General features: G+C 33.2%; 1 protein-coding gene across 2 annotated transcripts in view; it reads left to right on the forward strand.

Annotated features, from left to right (window-relative positions):
• The window catches only part of LOC118202118 (hemicentin-2-like), a 228,657-nt gene that overhangs the window by 21,911 nt on the left and 189,554 nt on the right, over positions 1 to 17,192 (forward strand). The window lies entirely within an intron of this gene.

Genomic DNA, 17,192 nt, shown 5'->3' on the forward strand with positions numbered 1-17,192 from the left:
CAATCTGATTTTACTAAATTGCTGTTTTGAATATACATATAATATTAATAAATATATTACTAAACGTATTGTTGCGTGCGTACGGGTTCGTAATAGGTTGATTGAACAAGTCTGGTGAAAAGTTAAAAAAAATGTATTCTTATCACAAGAAATGAAACAAAATGCTGACATTTTTCCTCAGAGATATTCGTACAATATCACATTATCACGCAATATAAACAAGAATAAAATAAAAAAGATAAAATTAAGTGGAAGTTAGTCTAACAGCAGATTGGTAGATTGCAATTCCATGAAGAGTGTAAGAAACCTTAACAAACCCTTTTGGACGACTATTAAATGCTGAAACCTTTCAGATTTTTTTTAATTGTATTTCCCTTAAATGCCATTCAATGCTATTCTTTGATTTACTAGAGTCTTTAGTAAATTTCAGCAGACCAATTATGTTACATTTGGTCTACTGAAAGAACTCGTACAATTTACAGTCTTTAAAAAACACGATTTCTTATACTTTCAATAAGTTTCATTAATTTAGAATCAGTCAAACGAACAGGGCACATATTTTTCATTTTTACTTCCTCGTACGAAGTAAAAAGGAAGTATTGTGATCGCGAAAAGTTTCAGGCAAAATATTTCAACGAAAATATCCATTTTGACCGCTATGGAATGCAATTTAACGAAGCTTTTGCGTGATATCTGTACGTAAGGGCAGAATAAAAGACTCGTTTCCTCCAAAAAAATTATAAAACTGTTTAAAATTAATTCTGAAGAGAATTTTTCGTGGCGTCTGTACGAACGTATGTACATAACATACGTATCTCGCATAACTCAAAAACGAGTAGCCTTAGAACGTTGAAATGTTGTATATAGGACTGCTATAACATGTAGATGTGCATCTCGTATTTTGGTTGCAATCGGCCGCACCAAACGTATATAAATATGTTTATATATATATATATCCCCTCTGTTACCCGGCTCAGTGATCTCAGTTTCTTTACTCTTATATGTTTGTAAATTGTAAATTTTTTGCTTTAAAAATCAATTTTAAAGTTGTCTAAGTGCCGCAAAGCCTATTTTTTATGACGGTCATTGATGTTTACATTTGAAACAGGAGACTAGTGGATTTGTTGCCAATCTAGAGAAAATTAGCTTCGCAACAACAAAGATAACGCATTCATTTATTATTGCCAATTAAATCATGCTTAATTCTTTCTAGAACTTTTTCGAGGAAATAAGTGTTTAAGATTTACTTCGTAATTTTTAATATAGATATTTTGAGTTTTTATGTATTTTTGTCTTCTTGCGAAGTGAGAACGGAATTAATTAAATGAGAAATACTCAATCGTCTGTGAAAAACTGTTCCTTTTTTGTTTCGTTTGCTTAATTTCTTTTATACATCATTCTAGCTTTATTATAGTATTTGAATAGAACATGTGGCAACGATTAGATAATTCTATTCTTTAAATGATATAAATTTGTGCATTATGAGTTATAATATGAACGAAATATATAAGTCAACTGTTAAATATAATTATTGGATTATATGACAGTTAACTTAGTTTCCGTTACATAATCATTATAATAGTTAACTGTTACATAAATATTAATACTGTTAAGTGAATCTAGCGCCAGAGTGTCGCTTTGGTAAACAAATACTAGAGTGAATTTTAAAGAATGCATTTATTCTCTTGTGGTTTACGCGCTGTCGGCGAAGTAGATTTAATTCAATCCAATAAGTTTAAATGAAATGCAAGAAAAAATGCGTATAATTTAATATTCCGTACAAGGAAGTCATGTGGTGTACACATCAGGTTTTTTAATTAATGCAAATAATATTACGAGTTGGCTATGTTCCAATACTTAATCCTGCCAGTGCTATCTAGAACACGAATTCTATAGGATTCTGTGAATATAATATCTTGTTTGAATACATACATACATATATATATATATATATGAGGGGGAGTTGAAGATGATATCCTTAAGTAAATATTACTTACACACCACACATCCGTAATGAATAATAATTGATAACTACAGATTTGAATTTGAATAACAGTACCGTTGGGTGTTCTCGCGCTTGTTAGATACAAATACAGTTCTTCATAACTTTTAGTATTTAAATAGCAACTCAGCGCCTACTCGCGCTCGCTATATTAACAGAGTTCTTTTGTTACCACCTTCGCGTGGAAACATCTATCTTCATCGTCTTTCGCTTCGCTCTCTCTCTCTCTCTCTCTCTCTCTATATATATATATGTATATATATATATATGTATATATTTCAAAATAATAATCTGCATGTACTGCTCATCTCGTAATCTCTTCATATCAGAAGTAAATTTCTATGCTATATTTAAATTTAGTTACAAATGCAAAGATTTCGGCTCAATGTTTGTATGGCCCCTGAAGGATTTTAATATCAAATATTTCGGTCACATTATATCATACGGGAGTCAATCATTGTTGTAATAGCTTTTTATAACAAATACAAAATGTTCTTGAATATACGTATATATCGCAGTGCAGCGAGTAAAAATTCAAATTTCGTTTTGGCATTTTGCGTTGATTTACTATAAACGGCTAATGACTTTTTAAATTGTTGCCACCAAAAATTATAGCCCTGTATTACATTTAAAGAAATTATATAATAAAGAATCTCCATAAATGTATGTATGTTTCGCGTATTGTGATAAAACAAAGGTACCTGGAACCATTGGATTTCGAATAACGTTCGTCTCCACCCGAATATAGGCACCAGGAAGCTCAATTCGGAATTTGAATTTTTTATATTTTGTATTTTGTAAAGCATTCATGAGTTTTTGATTAAGAACTCAGCGATTTCAAAGCGTGTAATGGCAACACTGTACAAAAAAATTATCTGCAACACGCGTGAATCTGTATCGGAAATTCTAATGATATGCTCTTTTATATATTTATTTTGTGATATTGCTGTTGCTATGAATTGTATAGTTTTTTACTGCAAAGAAGAAGATATTTAATAAAGGTAACATAAAAAACGTTAAAATTGTCCCTTTGTGCATAATATAAAATCTCAAATGTTTCAGGTTTTTTTTTTAATTATTTATTTATTTATTTCAATTTAAAAAGGAGAAGATCAAAATATTTGCATCATTTAAAACCCTTTTGTAAAGGGAAGTATATATATATGATTAAAGCTGCGTAAATAAAGGTAAGAACTTTTGTAAACACAATCGTGTACAATCGAATGAACATAACAAATGTTGTGTAGCAAAATTAAGTGGTTTAATTAATTAAAGTTTTATTATAAATTAATTTATTATTTGCTCCAAAGTATACTACACAATGCTTAGTTTTTTAATCAATGTATTAATTTGTTCTTCTATTAATTGAGGTTTTTGTAAATTAAGTTCAACGCAATTTTTATCACTCAATTCTCTGAGTTCGCGTGAAAGAGACATTGAGAAATGAGGAGAATTTCTGTGTAATATTGTAGTTTAAAATTACTTAATATGTATAATTCAAACGTAGACTGTTAAAAGCAGAAAAATTTGTTATTTTATTTAAAATTACCTTAATTAAGATAGCTGTAATAGTTTTTGATATATGCCAGTTTAATTAACTAAATTCTGTAATCTGGCTAAGATTTTTTCTGAGGAGGTGAATTTCGTCATTTCATGGTGTACATGAGTACGATAAACGTCATTTTTCCCTGTCCTTACTACGGTCACTTTCAACATCAGGTCGCAGGGGGAGGAGAGGTGGGTTAGTACTGCTTTTTTGGCGGCTTGGTGAAAAAGGGGCTAAAATGGTTTGAACTACTGAGCTGAAAAATTACATTTTTTTCCACTTTTTTCTTCCGTGTGATTTTGAGTGGGAGTTTTTCTGCAAATTGGGTGATTACACCGGGATGTGGAAGACGCTCGGATCAAAAGCGAGGAACGCTCCGATTTTCTTGCTCTTACGCTCCTGTTCTTCTGCCTATTTCGTGAAGTGACTGCCTGAATAAAGGCATCTGCTCGATGGTTTTTTGAAAATATGGATACCGTGACTTAAGAATTTTTCCCCAGGATGATACCTTCTGATTCAACACTGACTCCGACCCAAGCCAACTGTCTTCTCACCTAAATAAGTACTACTTCATTTAAGGAACTGCGTATCGTATTTTTCAAGTGATGCTTCACCACTATTTGGGAGTTTAATGTTTCGTTTCACGGCTTCGTACAGTGACAGCTCTGGCTGGTCAGCGTTCCATCGGCCCGTGTTTGCCCTCCAGTTCTGCATCATAGTATCGTCCGGAGGAGCTTTCATCGGACTTTCTTCCCGGCCGGTGATATTCGGAGACAAGACCTGACGTCGAGAGCCAGATACCATCTTCATGACGTCGGGAGCCAGGTAGCATCTTCTTTCATTTTCACCTTTTTCATAGGGTATCTAGGTGGATGGGCTGCGTCCTACTTGTCACCATCTTCATGAACTCTGGGTATTTGTTGTTAACCTGACGTAGATGGAGCTTCAGAGTGATCTGTCGGCTTCCGACGAATAATATGGAGTTCCTCACCGCTCAGCCTGGACTTTCAAACTAAGCTATCGTCAATTTTTTTTTTTTTTTTTTTTTTTTTTTTTTTTGTTCTACAAATTCGTAAGATTTGTTGCAGTTCTAAATTTGAGCATCTTAAAGATTAAAATAAAAAGGGGGGAAAAGATAACTAAATTTTTTTTAAAAAAAGGTAGAGTTCCAAATTTAAACCCTAAGATTGAACTTTGATTCTGAATTTGTATTTCCAAAATGCGTTTAAGTTAAGATTAGCGTGTATTCCTAAATTATTTTTTTTCTATGTGTAGCTACTTTATTTTGAGGTTCTCATTTACAGTGCAATATAGATTCATTTTTTTTTTACTTTGATGGTTATAGAAGGGGAGTTGTGAGTAGTAGGTCATTTGGATTTAGTGCCATATTTATTTTAAGTTTTATATTTTCATGTCAAGTTATCCTTATATGTAAATTCATTTTCTCTGCTTATCTGAATCCGTGTTCATCCTGTGGTTGGCTTACTCCGCCGGAGCAATGCCAGTTGTGTTTAATATCAAGCTGTGCAATAACATGTGTATTATTTGTGAAATATATAATTATTAAATAGACATACCGATTATTGTTATTAAGCTCTGAGTTAATAGCAATTTTTATATAAAACCTGTTAATGAAAATACCTGTGTTTAGAAGTTGGAATGAAAATTTTTTATATTCTTCTTTACCCTCCCGGAAGAGTTATTATAAGGTACATACAATGAGCCTAAGACAACCTCAGGTTCCCAATTATTCTATCCTTCCGCAAAAATGCGGTCTTAGGAAAGCAGTGTTCAGTAGCAATGTATGTTTGCTTTCTGCGAAATATTGTTCATTTATAGAAGTGATACTTTGAATAGATATCACCACGATACCTTTCACTGTATTTCAAAATCAACGCTTTTAAAATTCTGAGAATAATATTTCGTAAAGTGTTACGAGCAGTAATGTCAGTTGCAGGGAAAAGACTATCTGAAACACTAAGCTGACTAGAGAATTAAAAAAAAATTACATTACAAAGTAACATTACATTTCATTACATTACACTTTTTACATTGCATTTCATTGTAACATGGTCGTGGTTAATCCCCTTGAATATATTGATATCAAATACGAGGTATATATTTATGGCTCGGAAACGAAAAACATTCTTGATACACTATTAAAAGCAAACACATTATGTATGTTACAGGAACAATACTCTGAACTTGAATGAACTAGAGTATATACGGAGGGCTCTAAAATACAAGATAACACTGGAACTGGGGTATACAGTAAACTCTTTTCCCGAGTACTTCTGTGGGACATTTCAAGTCGAATTTTGATGCAGAGATCCTTGCAATTTCACTTGCTCTGGAAAATCTCAGGATAAAGATCGATTGTTTCTCTAAAGCAGATATTCTAGTCGATTCCAAAGCAGCCACCAAGGCTATACTTAAAAATCCTGACGCAGATTCCAAGATTACCTCAGAGACAAGACAAACTTTGAACGTTTTTATAAGTAGAACAAAACAATCGTTTTTCAATGGATCCCTTCACATGTAGGTGTCGACGGTAGCGAAAAGGTCAGATTCACTAGCCAAGAGAAGAACCCCTGAGCAACAAGACAGCAAAATGCTTCCTCCAGAGTCTCTTAAGGAGCATATTTTTGAGACATTAATGGATGCTCTTAAATCTGACCAGGCAGCAACATCAACAGCACATTCTCGGCTAACGATCAAGACACTTCAAACATTTTTGTGAAAAACCCCGTAAAGAGGCAGTGGCAAACTTCAGACTGCAAACAGACTACTATCGTATAACACATCTTAATAAAATTGGCATCCTTCTATCTAGTATATGCCAAATTTCTAATTAGGGCATCATAAATGCAGCGCAACTTCTTATATGCCCAGAACTAGGTAAAGAGTCTGATAAATATGGTGAGGTAAGCAAACTATACTGCAATGCAAGAAAGCTCATGAACTCCCTCTAATGACTACATCTCTTATGTTCTTCTCCTTGTTTTTTTAATTTTTTAATTTTATACATTTATTCACATGTGTTGAAATTATTTCTTTTCCCTCCGAAGGAGCCAATTTTCTTTTATTTTTTATCGTCTGTCGCCGACTAGGTCACGTGACTGGCAGCAGAGAAATAATGTAATAACTCTTTTAGTTTAGCTTGAGTGCGACGCTTGAAATGATCTGTTCTTGGCCGCATAGCGGTAATCAAAATTATAATAATTGTTCTTAATAAACTAATCTTGGCCCTATGATGGGAAAATTTATATTATATGTATATTTTGTGCTTTCAATAATGTAAATACTGTACATAAGCTCTTCATTAAATATTTCTGTGTTTCAACTGGAAGTTCTTATTTTCAAGTTGAGTCTTTACGTGAAAATGGTATATTGACTCTTGATTATACTAGTATATTCTTGACTAATTTGATGCTCTCCCAACTCGTGAAAAATAGAATTGTGAATTCGTGATCATAAACGTGACAAGTTTTATACATGTTCTTGGTGCCGAAATTCCCGGATCTTTAGATATTAAGAAAACGAAAGTGAATATAATTCTTGATTCGTCCTATGCTGGAATAATGGAAGGATACCTGAAAATATCAGGTAAGCCCTTTTCTTTCATTTTTGAAGTATTCAACCTTGAAAAATAAAAATTGAGTTAAATAAAAGTATTGAATATTTATGTTGATTTATTGAAATATTACTTGAAAGAATAATACTTCATTGATGGTTGAAAAAATAATTGGTCTTAATCGGAGGAAATTTGTGGACTATAAATATATTGTTTTTAAAGGAAGTGCTTGAAATATTGAAATACTTGAAATTGTTACAGTTATTTGTTGAATTTTATAAGGTTATATTCCATTACTTGAAATATGGAAAATATAGATAAATTAAAGTCGAAAAGAGCTGCTATCAGATCTGCAATCACTAAACAAATAAATAAAGCAGAAGATTTGCTGGTAGCAGCGACTGAACGAACTGACACAGATTCCTTGTTAGAGTGTCAGGATATTTTGTCAGAAAAAGAAAATTCTTTAAATGAAATTGATAAAGAGATAGATAAATTGATTGAAGATAAAGCTGAATATGAAAAAGAATTAAAATCGGTTGAAGAATACTCTCATAAAATTTTGAGTAAAAAATCCAAAATTAATAATAGGTTAAGAAAATGTAAAGCAGGTACTGAATTTAACGTAGTTCAAAATGTACCTGTAACTCCTGTAATCGAAAATAAATTTGTTGCGGCAGTTAAGTTGCCGAAATTAAATATTGAAAAGTTTTCCAGTGATCCCAGCACTTATTTAGAATTTATTAACTGTTTCAAGAATGCTGTGGATAACAATGATTTTTTGTCAAAAATAAGTAAATTTCAATACCTGAAATCTCTTTTGACAGGTGCTGCAAATAATGTTGTATCAGGGTTTGATCTCACTGATGAAAATTATGATAAATGCCTAAAATTGTTAAACGAAAGATATGGTAGGCGGGATACAATCATAAACTGTCATATAAATAAAATTTTGAACTTAGAGCCGGTAAAATCATCAAATAATATAAGGAGACTTAGAAATATGTATGATAAATGTGAAATACATATCAGAAATCTCAAGTCAAAGGGGGTAACGACAGGTTCATACGGGCATCTACTTTTGCCTATACTGTTAAAATTGTTACCAGAAAACATGGTTCTAGAATAAGAAAAAGAATACAGAAAATGAGTATAAGGTAAATGACCTATATGAATTTATAAGAGAAGATTTACGTGCCCGTGAGGCCACATTATTAGTAAATAATTCTTCTAATAATAAAATACATTACACTTACACTAATTTTAATTCCAAACAAAAATATAATCATAACTTTTCTTCTAAGAAAAGTGTTCTTTCGGCTGCTGCCTTGAACACTTCTATAAAAATATATTGTGTATTTTGTGATTCTTCAGATCATACAAGTTTGGGCTGTAAAAGGCATACAGACCAAGAGAAACGTTTTAAATTAAAGATTGGAGGACGCTGTTACAAGTGTTTTTAAAATCACACCTGTCTTCTAACTGTAAAAGTAAATTAACCCCATGTTCGAAATGTGGTGATAAATTTTACAATGAGCTGTTCTGTAATAAATCAGAAAAACATGAAAGTCCTGAAAATATTAACACAGATAAATCCACAACCTTAGTATCTTGCGTTTCTGAACAGAAAAATAAAACTATTTCTACATTACTCCAAACTTGTATTGTATGTGTCTCTGGTGGTGAAAACAGAATCCATGCAAGGGTTTTGTGTGATAGTGGTTCAGAAAAATGCTTTATAAAAGAAAATTTAGTAAGAAAACTGAATTTAAAGCCTATTAGGAAAGAAAATTTATTAGTATATTCATTTGGCGAACGAAAACCACAAGAATCATCATTTGACGTAGTTTCTCTTGAATTACAAAATGTTTCGCAAACAAACAATTCCATAAATATTGAAGCCTTGGTAGTTGAAAAAATAACTGGCGCTACAGTCAAAATTCCAGACAAAGGTTTGATTCAACGCTTGAAAATGAGAGGATTTAATCTTGCTGATACAGGGCATGAACGGGAAATAACTATTTTACTAGGGTCAGACTTTTTATGGCAAATTCAATTAGGTATTGTAGGAAAAATTGGAAAGCATTTATACATTGCAGAAACTATTTTAGGACATACTATTAAGGGGCAGTTAGAATCAAAAGATAGAAGAATAAATTGTTGTAGTGTATCAGTTGAGAGTGAAAATAATGAACTGAAGAAATTTGGGGATTTAGAAGTCATGGGTATTGTTGAGAATAGCGAAAAGAATTCTACTGATATAGAAATTATAAATGACTTTCAAAATAATTTGAAATTTAAAAATGGTCGTTATGAGACAAAGTTACTATGGAGCAAATCTCGCGATTTATTGAGAAATAATCTTGAAGTGGCTAAAAGAAGATTTGCTGGTCTAGAAAATAAATTTAACTGTAATGAAATGTTATTTGAAGAATACAACAATATTCTAAGGGAACAAGAACATTTAGGAAGTATGCCCTGAAAACAGCTCGACACTTAATTCTTATTATATGCCTCACCATCCTGTAACTAGAGACGACAAAACAACAACAAAAGTACGCATCGTTTACAATGCTTCTTCAAAATCAAATAATGCTCTTTCTCTCAATGACTGTCTTTACCCAGGGCCAAATCTAAATCCAAATGTTTTGGACGTTATTTTGAAATTCCGCGAAAATAGGATCGCCTTTTCGGCAGATATCGAAAAGGCATTCCTTCAAATATCAATCGCAGAAGAAGGCAGAGATTGTCTGAGATTTCTTTATTTTAAAAACCTTGATAGAAAAGAAAGTGTAATTTCTTACAAAATGACAAGAGCAACAACCTTTGGTGTAACTTGTAGTCCTTTCATCCTTGCCTGCACAATAAAACATCACATTGATAAGTACAAGAATTCTAACTTTAAGACTTTTGAAATGCTTAACTCAAATCTTTACGTGGATGACCTATTTTCTGGAGCGACAACTGTTAAAGAAGTGCTTAATCTATCAAATGAATCTGTTAAAATTCTTGCTGAAGGAGGTCTAAATCTAAGAAAATTCGAAACCAATTCCTTAGAGCTTAAGCAGAATTCGCTTGAGGAAAAGTTAATCTCTCTCAATAGTGAAAAAGGTACTAGGTTTAATATGGAATAATGATGAAGATGTCTTAGGACTAGAATTAACACCCTTACTGTCCTCTATAAACACAGATTGTACCAAACGTAATGTATTAAAAATAGCAGCCAAAATTTTTGATCCATCTGGATTTATCGCAACCTTTGTAATTCGAATTAAATGTTTATTGCAACAGCTATCGCTTCAAGGGGTACCTTGGGATGAGGTCTTTTCTGGAGAACTTGAAAATGACTTGAAAATATGGCTCTCTGAAATAAAAGAACTTAAAATGTTGAAAATTCCCAGATATTATTTTCATGTACCAATTTTAGACAGAGACACTGTTCAGTTACACATTTTTAGTGACGCTAATCCGAATGCGTATGGCTCATTCGCATACTTGAGATACAGAACTGATGAAGATAAATTTTAAACTACAATTGTTTTGGCAAAATCACGTGTTGCACCATTAAAGAAATTAACGCTTCCCCGCCTTGAAATGATGGGAGCACTGGTGGGTGCTAGGGTTGCCAACTACCTGTAAAATATTCTACATATTTCAAATGTCATTTTATGGTCAGATTCGGAAATAGTTCTACATTGGATTAAAAGTACAGCTAAAAGATAAAAACCTTTCATTGCTAATAGAATTTCAGAAATACATGAAAATTCAGATCCTTGTTCATGGAGACATTGCGAAAGAAAACTCAACCCTGCAGATCTAATAACAAAAGGTTGTTCTGCAAAAGAACTGATAAATTCTTCGAAATGGTGGCATGGCGCTGCATTTCTTTCGTTACCTGAAAGTCAATGGCCAAAACCCAAACTATCAACGTCAAAATTACATGATGTATCAGAAGAATCTAGAAAATCGGAAGCTATCCTAGCGTGTTTGATCAAAAAAGACAAAACTGAAAAAGTTCCACTCATGAATTTGACAAAATTTAGTTCCTTGAAAAAACTTTATCGTGTGACTGCTTGGATTTTCAGATTCATATCAAATTTCAAAGTAGAAATGGAAAATAGAAATTTTGCGGAAATTTCAGCCGAAGAAATCAGTAAATCTGAAAGATTTTGGTTAAAACAAGAAGATAGCTCAAGAAGATAGTTTCCCTGAAGTTATAGAGGCCCTAAGAGAAAACAAGCATATTCCAAAAGATTCAAAATTGTTCGAATTAAATCCCATATTATCAGATGAAGGTCTACTTTTGGTACGAGGTCGGTTACAAAAGTCAAGCCTACTATTTAACAACAAACATCCAATACTAATCCCTTCAAAACATAAATTAAGTGAATTAGTAGTACGAGACGCTCATGAAAAGGTTTATCATGCGGGAGTATCTGATACTCTAGTGCATATACGTGAAAAATTCTGGCTCTTAAGAGGAAAACAATATGTCAAGTCAATCCTGAGTAAATGCATAATATGCAAAAAATATAATGTACGTCCTGGACAACAAGTCACTGCACCTCTTCCAGCGGATAGTGTTATTAAATCTCCGCCTTTCGAAATTTGTGGACTCGATTTTGCAGGTCCTTTGTATGTAAAAGAAAATGATAGCAAATACTACATTTTATTGTTTACTTGCGCCACTACAAGAGCTATTCACCTGGAGCTCGTAAAAGGCATGAGCACTGAAGAATTTTTACTTGCGTTCCGTAGGTTTGTATCCCGAAGAGGTTTGTGTTCCACTGTGTACTCGTACAATGCTAGAACATTTAAAAGAGCCGAACTTGAATTAAAGCAAATGTGGAAAGTGATTAACCACCCTGAAGTTAAAAAATTTTATGCTTCACATGAAATCGCATGGAAATACATTGTGGAACGTGCTGCCTGGGGGCGCGGTTTTTATGAACGTTTAGTTCGCAGTGTAAAAACTAGTTTAAGAAAGAACATTAGGAAATCATCTTTGACTCAAAGTGAATTAGAAACGCTTTTGCCTGAAATAAAAGCGATGATAAACTCGCGTCCATTAACATATGTCTTTTCTGATCTTGAAGAGCCCTCCGCACTTACTCCAGCTCACCTGTTGATTGATAAACGACTCTTGAGTTTGCCAGCTGTAAGGAGGAATGACTTGAATTTACCACGTTACAGAGAAGTAATGTTAAAACGTTTCCGTACACGAGAAAACCTAATAAATCACTTTTGGAACAGATGGAAAAAAGAATATCTCCTGTGCTTGAGATCTGCTCATTATACCGGTCAGATGAAACCATCTGCATTCAACGTAAATGATATAGTGCTTGTTCATGATGAAAACTTACCTAGAAGCTGGTGGAAATTAGGAAGAATAACCAAAACCTTTATTGGTAGAGATGGAATGATCAGATCGTGTGAAGTGAAAACTGGTAATTCGGTAATCAAACGTCCAGTGCAGCTATTGTACAATTTAGAAATTGATGATATCAGTAATTGCAATAATCAGTGACTGGTCAAAAAATAGACTGAATGACTGATAAACTGATGATAGAAGAACAAAAAAATATTCTTTTCATAATGTTTTCATTTATTCATTTTATTATTTTCCTTGGTTTAATGATTTGTGGTGATCTTGAGAAATGTTAATTTAAATGCTTTGTTTTTTCTATAGTTTCAGAAAAATTTTTCTTGGTATTAAAACATTATTGATATAATGTGACCTGTATATGTAAGTAATTATTTGTTTCTTATTGTTATAGTACTATTGTAATGGTTAGTTAAATTTGTGATGAACCTATTGTTCATCGGGGGGGGGGAGTTTGTTGAAATTATTTCTTTTCCCTCCGAAAGAGCCAATTTTTCTTTTATTATTTATCGTCTGTCGCTGACTAGGTCACGTGACTGGCAGCAGAGAAATAATGTAATAACTCTTTTAGTTTAGCTTGAGTGCGACGCTTGAAATGATCTGTTCTTGGCCGCATAGCGGTAATCAACAATTATAATAATTGTTCTTGATAAACTAATCTTGGCCCTATGATGGGAAAATTTATATTATATGTATATTTTGTGCTTTCAATAATGTAAATAATGTACATAAGCTCTTCATTAAATATTTCTGTGTTTCAACTGGAAGTTCTTACTTTCAAGTTGAGTCTTTACGTGAAAATGTTATATTGACTCTTGATTATACTAGTATATTCTTGACTAATTTGATGCTCTCCCAACTCGTGAAAAATAGAATCGTGAATTCGTGATCATAAACGTGACAAGTTTTATACAACATGTTCATTTGTTCCGATTCTTAGTTTAAATGTTTTTTCTTTTTTTAATTTTATATCATTGTTCTTGTGTGATGCTTGAGCTGTTTGACATGTATGGATTGATCCTTCCGATAAAACCATATGTAACAACTACAACAACATTTCAAAGCTAACTAATAAATAAAAATCTGCGTATATTAAACGGTTTTTTCCCAATGGCAGATTGTGAACAGTTACAGCGTACCCCAGTCGATTAATTTATACAAGGCCAGATGTCGTGGTTTCTTTATTATAAAGGCACCTAATAGGTGGGTTACCATCACCTCCTATAAAGGGGACGGACAGTTACTACCACGCCTTCGAACCCAGGCCCTTCGGTATCGCAGTCAGGCTTCCCTAACCACTGTACCGTCTGGGAAGCACAATATATTAAGCCAGGTACCATCTTCTTTCATTTTCACCTTTTTCATAGGATTTCATAGACCGGGTGGATGGGCTGTGCCTTACCTGTCACCATCTTCATGAACTCTGGGCATTTGTTGTTAACCTGACGTAGATGGGGTTTCAGAGTGATCTGTTGGCTTCTGATGAATAGGATGGAATTCCTGAACGCCCAGCCTGGACTTCCAAACTAAGTTTTCGTCAATTTGTTTTGTTGTACAAATTCCTAAGATTTATTTCTGTTCTAAATTTGAGCATCTTAAGGATTAAAATAAAAAGAGGGGGAAGATTACTAAAATTTTTTTTAAAAGGTAGAGTTCCAAATTTAAAGCCTAAGATTGAACTTTGATTCTGAATTTGTGCCTCAAAAATGCGTTTAAGATTAGCGTGTATTCCTAAATTTAATTTTTTTTCTCAACATAAGCAAGGTTTTTCTGCTCAACATAAGCAAGGAAAGTCTTGAATATAATTTGAAAGGTCGTTAGATGAACAATTCCAAACTTAATGGTTATTTATCGTTTTTACCTACTACTTGTGAACGCATATAATCGTTCCTTGTGAACTTTTTGTATTTTAATCGCAATAAATTTAGAGTATCATATATCGACCAAAATATCCAACTTTAGCGCTCTCGAATCCATTTGAACGATTGTTTGCGTTACATTTCTACGTACAGACAGAATAAAGTACTCTTTTTTCCCAAAGCAGTTTGTAAAATGAGTAGTATGCCAATAATTGCGTAGTATGCCAATAATGTCAACTTGGTCAATGATCATGGCATGGCAGTCGAGGCGATTTAATTCCATTTTTATTTCTAATTAATATTTGTGGCCACACCATAGAAGATTTACATTTTTGATATTGTTGAGATAGAAAGCAAGCCAGGGAAATTACATCTTAGCACAGTAGAGAGCAAAAGCTGAAGTGCGTAGTTATGCAAGATGGAAGCACACAAAGAGAAAAGTTTTGGTTTGCATTTTGGTGATTGGTCAAGAAGCATCTGCATTAAAGGTTACGCAAGATCGCATGATTAATGACGCAACTATTTTTAGGACAGATTGATGAAGTTCCCAAAAGAAATAGAAAATAAAAGAGGTTATTATGAACTAAATTTAGAAGTTTGCTTTCATATTTTTATCTTACATATATATATGTGTGTGTGTAAGAAAAAGAATATGTAAAAGATTAAATTAGCAGCGTAAATTAATCTCCGTTCTCTATTCTGAATATAGCAACATCTATTTGCACTGCATTATTTCAAGAAAAATCTATGTCATATGAATACGTAATTCTGGTGATGTAAATTGAACTAAAACTCAAGCAGCCAATAATAGCTTTACAGCAAAATGAACTGTCCAATCAAAATGCTTTGAGAACCAAAACTAACTCAGTCTGACTTAAGATTTCATCCTAAACATTACTCACTTTCTTTCCACGCTTTGGCCTAGCTGCACTGCTGTCCATCTGCTTGTGCTTTCTTTCTACAAAGTTATCAAAAATGTAAGCATTTTGGAACACTCACATTTAATGTGCCGACTTGTGTGTAGTCGCAACATGTTGCCGAAAATAAAACTGCAGATTTAATCTGCCTTCATATCCAATTTCCTTGTCATTATGAATCAGCACTTGTATGCTATCGAAATTCTTGCTCTTCAGTGACATCTGACTTTTTTTTTTTTTTTTTTTTTTTTTTTTACAACTGAGTGTTTTTATTACATATATATAGCTGAAAAACTATTAGCCGTCGTAGAAATCTGAAATTTTGTATATGGGACTGCTATAAATCTAGTTGTCCACTTTTCACTTTTTGTTGCAGTCGGACTCAGAAAACGAATATACATACATACATATATATATAAACACAAAAAAAATCATAAAGAAAAATATAAATCATTTCAAAAAATTATGCGCGTAATGAAGAAAGACGATTATAACCAAATTTTCTCAAAGACCAAAAAATGAAAAAGATTTCAGATATTATATTAAACCCAAAGGGCCTTTTTCAACGTTTTGTGGAATACGTTTATTTATTAAATATCATGCCCTTCGCACTTAAACCATAAAGTTTAATTTAACAGCAATATTACAAAATATTTAAATGAACATATGTTTAAAATTTCCGATACACAGTCCCGCGGGCTGGAGATAAAAATGTTGTTTTTTTCGTTCAGTGTTGCAATTGCTCGCTTTGAAATCTTTGCGTTTCTCAATCAGAAACTCATAAATGCTTTACAAAATATGAAATGAATAATAAAAGAAATTCCAAATTCTAAATTTGGGTTTCCAGGCGCCCATATTCGCGTGGAGATGTACGTTATTCAAAATTTGATGACTCTAGATACCATTGTTTTATCAAAATATGAAAAAGATACACATATTTATGCAGATTCTTCATTGTTTAATTTATTTAAATATAATACATGGCTTTCATATTTGGTGGCAACAATTTAAAGAGTGATTTGCCGTTTAAAATGGATCAAGGCAAAGTGCCAAAACGAAAGTAACATATTCCCCCTTTGGGCTAATTAATTATAAAAAATCCTATAAATGAATAAGTACAATTCTGAAAATTTAAAAGAGAGGTTAAACCATTATAAGAAAAACCAAAAATAAATAATGAAATATATATATGCATGTATGTGTGTATGTGTGTATGGTGTATGGTATATATATGTATTGTATGGTGTCGTTTCATAGTGAAACGACAAGTAGCTGGCCAACAGTGTGTCATCCACGGCGCATTGATTCTAGAGGAAAGTGTGATTGCCCCGCTTTATTTGCCGTGACCGAAGCTCAAATCACAACCAGCTACAACAACGGTGACCCAAACAGTGTTTCTCAACACAGTGTGCAGCGTACATTGCTGCGTAAGTTTGTACGCAGCCGGAGGCTGATGCATATCCCTGCACTGACGGCATGTCATCGCCAGCTGCGTCTACAGTGGATCTAGAATCATCGGAATTGGGCGTTAGATGAATGGAAGAAAGTTGCATTGTCGGACGAATAAGGTTTTCTGGACCATCACATCGACGGGAGTGTGCTAATACGCCGATTTCCAAACGAAATTCTGATCCACAGATATAACACTTAGACGGAGACTAGACATGGCTTGGGTATTATTGTGTGGGTAATATTTTCATGGAGCACATTAGGACCCATAATCCGCATACCTGACGTCTGTGCACTACATGAACATCGTTGCAGACCATCTTCACCCATTCATGACAATAGTATTTCCGGGGGGGGATGATTACCAGGAGGATAATGCACTATGTCATAAGAGTCAAATCGTCAACGAGTAGTTTGAGGAACATTACAGTGACTTTTAATTCATGTGTTGGCCTCCAAATT

This window comes from Stegodyphus dumicola, chromosome 3 (genome assembly GCF_044657685.1).
Source record: "Stegodyphus dumicola isolate Sdum_Otavi_A_Nest chromosome 3, ASM4465768v1".
Lineage (NCBI taxonomy): Eukaryota > Metazoa > Arthropoda > Arachnida > Araneae > Eresidae > Stegodyphus > Stegodyphus dumicola.